Genomic DNA, 9,097 nt, shown 5'->3' on the forward strand with positions numbered 1-9,097 from the left:
CTCACTGCAAACTTCACCTCCTGGGTTCAAGTGATTCTCCTGCCTCAGCCTCCCGAATAGCTGGGATTACAGGCATGTGCCACCACACCCAGCTAATTTTTTCTATTTTTAGTGGAGACAGGGTTTCACCATGTTGGCCAGGCTGGTCTTGAACTCCGGACCTCAAGCTATCCACCCACCTCGGCCTTCCAAATTGCTGGGATTAGAGGCATGAGCCACCGCGCCTGGCCTCCTATAATTCTTTTATTATCGCAACATAAATTTACTTGTCTTAATCTTAGGTAGAATTATTCAGTTCCCCCTTTATCCCTGCATTGTTTATCTCTTCTGATCTTTTTCCTGGGCCTTGCCAAATATCAGGAACACCCCACTTTCTCTGCAACCTTATATATTTCACTGAGTATTTATTGAGTACTCAATTATTTCACTGAGTATTTATTTTCTAGCCATGGACAAGATGAACCTGGTTGGTTATACTTAGAAGAAGGTTTACAGTCTTATAAGCCATTCACATTGGAAATGAATGAATAGCAAATACTGAAAGTACAGGTATGGCCAGGATTAAAACTAGGGTAAGGTGAGTGAGGCTCCCAGGATGCAAAATTTAAAGAGGCATCGACTCTCAGTGTCGACCCCGTGTCGCACAACCTGAAGGGTGAGGGCTTCCTTAAATTTTGCACCTTAGGTGCCTCTCTTGCCTTGCCATTGTCCTGACCTTGGGTATGGCTCATGAAACTAAGCAGAGACCATGAGCTGGGCAGAGGGTGGTGTCTGAGTCAGGAAGGGGTTTTGTGGCTGAAAAACTTGTAGCCACAAAATAATGGAGTCCTGAGCTGGACCTTGACAACATATGCAAGTTTCATTTTGTCTGTACTAGACGTGTACAGTTTTGACTGACAAAATAACAGGGGGAGGAGAAAGAAGGGGAAGGGATATGAGGTGAAAGGCAGATCAGAAATAAGCCCAGCTTGGAAGAAAGTGAGGATCCCAACCTGGCAGAGAAAGAGGAGCTGATGAAGGAGACTAGAGAAGGACCCGTCTGGAAATACAGAACTTGGTCCAAGTAAAGGAGGACCTTGAAGGTCAGGCTGACAAATTTGCTTTTATTCTGTGCATAATGGGGAGTCACCAAAACCCAGGAAAGTGAGGGGATGAAATCAGAACTTTTGGAAAATTGATCTAGTAGTGGCATCTATGATTATTTGATTAATCTATTGACTCTTGATAGCAGAGGTCTTGGCTATTTTTGCTCATTACTGTATCTCCAGCATCTCTCACTGTGTTTGATATGCAGAAACTTTTTGATGAATGAGTTAATGGATAAATGGATGGATGAGGCTTTATTAGGACTAGAGGCTGGGGAACCAGAGGTTGTAGTATTCAGCTATGGAGTAACGAGCTCCTTAACTAAGGATGTGGGTAGCAGGAATGGAAAGCAATGGGACTGTGATAGTTGACTGCATTAAGAGCCTCAGTTTTTTGGACCTCCTTGTAATCTTTCCCTTTGCCCTGTAACTGTGGTCTCATCCCACTCTGACCCTGAGCTTGGCCTTATGACTTGCTTTGGGACAGTCACAAACTTGATGTAACCAGAGGCTTAAAATGGAAAAGTGCTTCCACATCAGAATATGCTTGGCTGGTGTATGGGAAGGTGAGACCCATGGAAGAGAGCCAGTCTTCCCAGCTGAGGCCATCCTAGACCAGCTGATAGCTAGCTGACCACTGGCCACTTAAGTGAGCTCCAGCCCAATGTAGAAGAACTGGCCAGCCAAACCCAGCCATGACCAGCAGACTGCCTTGCTTTCTCATAGAAACACGATCAATAATACAGGATTGTTGTTTCAAGCCATAGAGTTATTGGGTGGCTTGTAAGACTGAATTATTGTGGCAATAGTTCCTGCAGGAGAAGAGGTAGAGATTCTGAAAGCATCAGAATGGAGCTGCAGCTGTGGCTGCAAGACTGAGTCAGTTAATTTGCAAAGTAAAAGAGAATATAAAACTGAAGGTGGGGAATGAATAAAAGAAAGGAGTAGGAGGAGAAAGGAGCCAGAGGAAGGCTGGCAAGTGAAGTAGGACAAAGATAAAGGGAGTACAGTGCAAGCCAAGGGAGGAAGAATTGTCAAGGGAGGGAAGGGAAACAGAGTTAGATGCTGAAAAGAGAGAGGCATGAAAAACAAAGACTATGGAAAGGTCAACAGATTTGATAAGAAAGAGTTACTTGAGGTCTGTTCCTTCATGACACCTCATCAGACTAAACAGAAGGGTGACATCCAATTTTGCTGGCATGCAGACGAGCAGCTCTTCCTCTGCTTGAATAGAAAGTTAATATGAAGTTAATGATTACTCTTTTGATGTTGTTCGAATATATATGTTGATTATATGGCTTTTCTGTTTCAATTTAATTCAAAAATATTAATATAGCATGTACTTGATAGAACAGAGATAAATTACATGTAAAGAAAGATTTTGAGTACTCCTTGTTCCTGCTTTTTTTAAAAAAATTTTTATTCTTATTTTTAATTCAAATTTTATTTTAGGTATAGAGGGTACATGTGCAGATTTGTTACATGGGTGTGTTGTACCCAGGTAGTGAGCATAGTACCTAATACGCAGTTTTTTAACCCACAGCCCACCTCCTTTCCCACTCTAGTAGTCTGCAGTGTCTATTATTCCCAAGTTTATGTCCATGTGTGCCCAGCATTTAGCTCCCATTTGTAAGCAAGAACATGTGGTATTTAGTTTTCTGTTCCTGCATTAATTCACTTAGCATTATGGCCTCTAGCTCTATCCATGTTGCTATAAAGGACATGATTTCACTCATTTATGGCTGTGTACTATTCCATGGTGTATGTGTACCATAGATTCTTTATCCAGGCTACCACTGACGGGCACCTAGGTTGATTCCATGTCTTTGCTGTTGTGAAAAGTGCAGCAATGAACATATGAGTGCATGTGTTTTTCGGGTATAATGATAGTAGCTCTGTTTCAAGTTCTTTGAGAAATCTCCAAACTGCTTTCCATAGTGGCTGACCTAACTTGCATTCCTGTCAATAGTTTATAAGCATTCTCTTTTTCCCACAGCCTCGCCAACATCTGTTGTTTTTTGACTTTTTAATAATAACCATTCTGACTAGTGTGAGATGGTATCTCATTGTGGTTTTGATTTGCATTTCTCTGATGATTAGTTACGGTGAGCAATTTTTTTATATGTTTTTTGGCCACAGATATGTCTTCTTTTGAGTAGTGTCTGTTTATGTCCTTTGCCCACTTTTTAATTGGTTGTTCTTTGATTGCTGATTTGTTTAAGTTCCTCATAGATTCTGGGTATTAGACTTTTGTCAGATGCATAGTTTGCAAATAATTTCTCCCATTCTGCAGGTTGTCTGTTTAATCCATTGATAGTTTCTTTTGCTGTGCAGAAGCTCTTTAGTTTAATTAGGACCCACTTGTCAATTTTTTTTTGTTTCAATTGCTTTTGGGGACTTAGCCAAAAGTTATTTGCCAAGACCAATGCTGAGAAGGGTATTTCTTAGGTTTTCTTCTAGGATTTTTATAGTTTGATACCTTACATTTAAATCTTTACCCCATCTTGAGTTAGTTTTGGTATATGGTGAGAGCTAAAGGTCCAGTTTCATTCTTCTGCATATGGCTAGCCAGAAATCCCAGCATCAGTCATTGAATAAGGAGTCCTTCCCCAATGCTTACTTCTGTTGGCTTTGTCAAAGGTCAGATGGTTGCAAGTGTGCAGCTTTATTTCTGAGTTTTCTATTCTGTTCCATTGGTCTACATGTCTGTTTTTGTACCAGTACCATGATGTTTTGGTTACTATAGCCTTATACTGAAGGCTATACCCAACTTGAAGTTGGGTAGTGTGATGTCTTTGGCTTTCTTCTTTTTCCTTAGAATTGCTTTGGTTATTTGGGCTCCTTTTTGGTTCTATATAAATTTTATAATAGTTTTCTCTAATTCTGTGAAGAATGACATTGGTAGTTCGATAGGAATAGTGTTGTAAATTTCTTTGGGCAGTATGGCCATTTTAACAATATTGACTCTTCCAACCTATGAGCATGGAATGTTTTTCGATTTATTTGTGTCACCTCTGATTTTTTTCAGTGGTATTTTGAAGTTCTCCTAGTACAGATCTTTCACCTCCTTGGTTAGCTGTATTCCTAGGTGTTTCATTTCCTTTGTGGCTATTGCACATGGGATTGTGTTCCTGATTTGACTCTTAGCCTGGACGTTATTGATGTATAGATATGTTACTGATTTTTGTACACTGGTTTTGTATCCTGAAACCTTACTAAAATTGTCTATCAGTTAGTAGTCTTTTGGCAGAATCTTAAGGGTTTCTCTATATAAAATCATATCACCAGTGAAGAGAGATAGTTTGTCTTCTTCTTTTCCTATTTGGATACCTTCTTTCTTTTGCCTGATTGCTTTGGCTAGGACTTCCAACAGCTAGATTTTGAAAGCATGTTCGAGATGGGCTGTTGTGGGGTAAATAGGGATGTTCCTTCAAAAAGAAGGACAGTTCACAGCAGCTGTAGGTGATGAGTCTTGGCAGGATGCTGTGGCCACTGGTGCTATTAAGATATGATGAATATGGGATAACAGAGTGAGGTGTCCAGGGATTTCCAAAGAATGTTCAAGAACTATTTGGACACCTGATCCTCAGGGAAGATATAAAAAGGTCAAGAGTGGGCACTGAAGAAGGAAGTCTTTGAAGAGAGTGATTGAAATGTAACTGATGCACTCGTCTTCTCCGACCTTAGTGACCAAAGCATAGAGGGGAGCCTGTCTGTCACATGAAATCTAGCAAGAGGGGCTTGAATCGGATCATGCAGGGAGCATGCGTCCATCAGTCGAGGTCTGACTTATCCCCTGGGAGAGTGGAAGTGTCCTCTTGTAAAGTAGGATAGACAGGGATAGCATTAGGAACTTCCCACATGCCCCTTTAGGAATCCTCAAATATGGAATCCCTAAACGAGATGTTGGCTAGGCATTGTTTTAAAAGGGATTTTGCCTAAGAAGGTGGACTTTTCAGGCAAGGAGATTTTTAGCCCAAAGAGGTTATGATACAGACCACTGGGAGCAGCAGCCAAGAAGGAAGGGAGGAGGGGCCGATAGCCTAGAGAGGGTACAGCTTCTGTAAGGGCAGTTTCAGCAGAAGGACCCTAATGGGAGTGCCAATCAATGTGGAACCCATGAGAGTACACAGGGCAGAAGCAATTGGCAATAAACATCTATGAGGCCCAGAGAGAGCCGAGCCATCTGATACTAGCAGCAGACAAGCAGCCTCCCCATCCTCCTCCCTGTCTCCCTTCACCCTCCCCAGCATGGCAGTGTGAGATGTCTTGGTTAGCAAGGAGTAAGGGTGGATGGAGGAATCTAGGCTGCTGGAAGAAAGGAGCTTGGCCACATTCCATTAACCCAACCAAGCAGTCGTCCCAGTAGGCTCCAACTGTAGCTATGGGAGTCAAATCAAGTTTTCAGTTTTGATGATTTGAGATTCTGTGATTTAGAGTGACCATAGGACTTTTCTTATCTAAGTGAGAGGCAGAGAAAGGATCGCCCACATTGAATATATTTAAAAGAATAGTGAAAGACAAAAATCAAGTGAGTTTTCAAAAAGTGGAAACAATACAATGTGTCCATTGAGTCGAATGGATGAATGGATAGAAAAAATGTGGCGTACGTGTAAAGTGAAATATTATTCTGTCCTAAGAAGAAGTGAAATTGTGATGTGCGCTGCAACACGGGTGGACATTAAAAGCATTATATTTAGTGAAATCATCCAGACACAGAAGGACAAATATTGTACGATTCTACTTATATAAGGTAGCCAAAATAGACAAATTCATAGAGACAGAAGGTAGAATAGAGGCTACCAGGGGCTGACAGCTTGAGGGAAAGGCAAACCATTGTTGGATGAGCATAGAATTTCAGATTGGAAAGATAAAATTCTGGAGATGGATAGCAGTGATAGTCGCTTAACATAGTGAATGTAATTAATGGCACAGAATTGCACACGAATGAACAGTTAAAATGATAAATATTATGTATATTTTACCACAATAAAAAAATTAAGTGGCTTGTATGATTAGAATTCTTTGTGTTTAAAATAACTGTTTATATCCATGATAAGACTCTTATATAATGGTTTATATAATGGTCTGTACATCTTCTGGGTGAGTAGCAGTGGATTTATTTATTAATTATTACTCATCCCCTTCCCCTTATCAATGCTGGGTTGGACAGTTGGATATAGATATGGCCAAGATCCGGCTCTTGGCTTTAGGTGATTGGGTTAGTGTAGTCTATCTTTTGTCGTGAGACCCTCAAGGAGGCTTGTTTAACTCAGTGTGCAACACAGTTAATATAATACTTCTTAACTCATTGGCATTACTAAATCTTTATTATTTTTATGATAATTAGAGGAAGCAATTAGAAGACTGTCCAGCAAAATGATTCTTCAGAAAGTTTCTGATTTAGCTGCATTCTCTGTGGCACTCTATACCTGCTGTCTACTTACAGAGGAATGTAGAGTTGTGTCTTAATTGAGAAAAATAAAACTTAAAATCATTTTTTTCTAGAATATAAATTAGTATTATTAGGGTTGACTGCAAAAACTCTACAGACCCACAAACTCAGACACACACACAAACACATACACACATACATACACACACAAACACAAACACACACACAAACACACATACACAAACAAACACACACACAAACACATACACAAACACAAACACACACACAAACACACACACACACACACACACACACACATGCTTTAGTCCAGGATATTGATTTCACTTTAAACTCTGGCCTCACTTGGCACGAATGTTTGGGCAAGCCCTAACATATTACCTTTGGGTATTCACCATTCCTGTAGTTAGTCAACCACACAGAGGGCAGATCTAGAGGAGATAACTGATTTAATGATAAGTTAAAGGATTAATCCTTTTTCTGCAGCATCTTAATATGCAGAGATTATCTTGTCTGATGCCTGAGTTATAAATATATTGCCACTCGTGTTTAATCCCACACACCACCTATCTTTTCCTTGAATCTACTCAAGAGTTCAACAACAGCCTTCTAGGTTTCTGCCTCCCAGGTAATTCAGATGAAACCAGGAAATCATGCTGATAAAATAGTTTCATCCTGCTTGGAATTGCGTACCTCGCAGTGCACCCTTTTCAGAGAAGCTAAAGGAAATTCAAAATAAGAGATGGAGTCATGACTCGGGGATGACAACTATGTCTCTGTGTTCTGCTGTATTCAGGACAGTGTGGATCATGGACTACCTAGGACCTGCTTCTGAAGGTAGTGAGAAGCAGACTCAACCATGAATTCTTTTAGACTCAGAACTCTTCACCTATTAATATATACAACATACACACATTTTAACTCCAAGACTTCCATTTTTATTCCTATCACTTATCCAATCTAGGGAGCTTTAGCTTACCCTCTCTTTTTGAGTGGACTGAAAACATTTGGATAAATCAGGTGATTCCATTGTACTTCAAACCCTCACCTTAACGGAGAAACATATTTTTGGCCCATCACTTCCTTTGAATTTCAAGTTTATCCCTACCAAGGACATATTTCTCTAATGTACTGAGGGTAGGCTTGCCAGACTTAGCAAAACAAAACAAAACAGAAAAACAAACCAAAAAAAAAGCATGTATTGTTAACTCTGAAGTTTTGAGAAACAATTAATGAGTTTTTAGCATGTCCCAAATACAGCATGGGACACGGGTATAGTAAAGAATTATTCATTGCTTGTTTGTAATTCAAATTTAACTGGGCAAATTTAATTCATTTACTTTAATTCATTTAATCTGGCAATCCCTGTTGACAGCCAAGATGTGAGACATGCATGTGGACACATTTCACCTAAGAAACAGAAAGCTTTGGGGGTTTATTTAAACATACAGGAGAAGATAATAGAGTACGCCATTGAACTTCAATCACTGCAGGCTGCTGTGGATTTTTTTTTCCTTTTTTCTTGCATCCTTTTCAAGGACCTGGAGAAGTGTTAAATACCAGGCTCACCCTGCTAATGGTTTGCCCACCAGTAAGAAACAATGGCAAAAGGGATCATTTACCTTGTTTTCTCCATGCGGGACTCACCTGCTTTCTGGTCCAGTTGAACTCGCTGTGGTATTGTTCTTCTCTGCTCGGTTTCCAAAGGAGAGCCCAGGCGCGTTAATTGCTGGGTGGCAGCTACACTAAACGCAAGTGGACGACAGCTGGGTGCCGGGCTCGCTCTGCAAGAGGAGGTTTGGGTTTCCATTGTAGTCCGCGTCATAATCCGCACCCTTCCATCTGCACTAACTGTTGTTTTAGGTCTCAAGTAATTGGCTGGAGCTGAAAACATAAACACCTCCACGCGCTTGCCCTTATCATTTTCTTTTTATGTTGGTTTAGGAAATACACCTGAGAGACCAAATGCATACAATGAATCCAGCAATTACCAACCACCATGGGCGGACAGCAAATGCTCAAACAACAAAACACCCAAGGATGGGCGGCTGCTGGCTTCTGACTTTCTTCATGGGGATGGGGGTCCCAGATCTGGGTCTAGGACTCCCTCCCACTTCTGTCCTGGGACAGCTGATTTCAATACTGCCAAAGACGTGGAACTTTTCTTAAGAAGGTTCTCTCCTGATTTATTTTGAGTAAACAACTGATACAGGTTATGTATAGTGCTGGGAAAACTAATGCAGAGAAAGAGGAGGGACATAACTAGTTTTGTTGTCATCTGTGGAACATTTAATTGCAAAATTGTTAAAAGGAAAATTAGACCTCTCTTTCCCCCTCCCCACCCCCAAGTATGGCTTTGGCAGAAAAATCCCAAAGGAATATTAGAAAGTGGAGATTAAGGGTGAAGATAGGGAGAGACATTCAAAAACACCACCACCATTTCATACCTTTGGGGCTGAGTTCTTTAGTCATTCAACAAGCATTTCTTGACCACATTCTATGTATTGGACACTGTTTTACTGAGCAAGACAATTCAGAATGAGGTTGTGAACATGAACTTGGAGCTACCTGGGTTTGTAATCTCAGTTCAGCCACCTAC

At 40.6% G+C, this 9,097-nt stretch overlaps 1 protein-coding gene across 1 annotated transcript in view; it reads right to left on the bottom strand.

The window, feature by feature from the left end:
• The window catches only part of RUNX1 (RUNX family transcription factor 1), a 282,725-nt gene extending 274,523 nt beyond the window's left edge, over positions 1-8,202 (bottom strand). Inside the window, exon 1 of the mRNA XM_016938507.4 lies at positions 8,146-8,202. The gene's annotated coding sequence lies outside the window, so the exon portion shown is untranslated. The remainder of the gene's footprint in view (positions 1-8,145) is intronic.
• Positions 8,203-9,097: the final 895 nt, after the last annotated feature.

Source organism: Pan troglodytes, chromosome 22, assembly GCF_028858775.2.
Source record: "Pan troglodytes isolate AG18354 chromosome 22, NHGRI_mPanTro3-v2.0_pri, whole genome shotgun sequence".
Lineage (NCBI taxonomy): Eukaryota > Metazoa > Chordata > Mammalia > Primates > Hominidae > Pan > Pan troglodytes.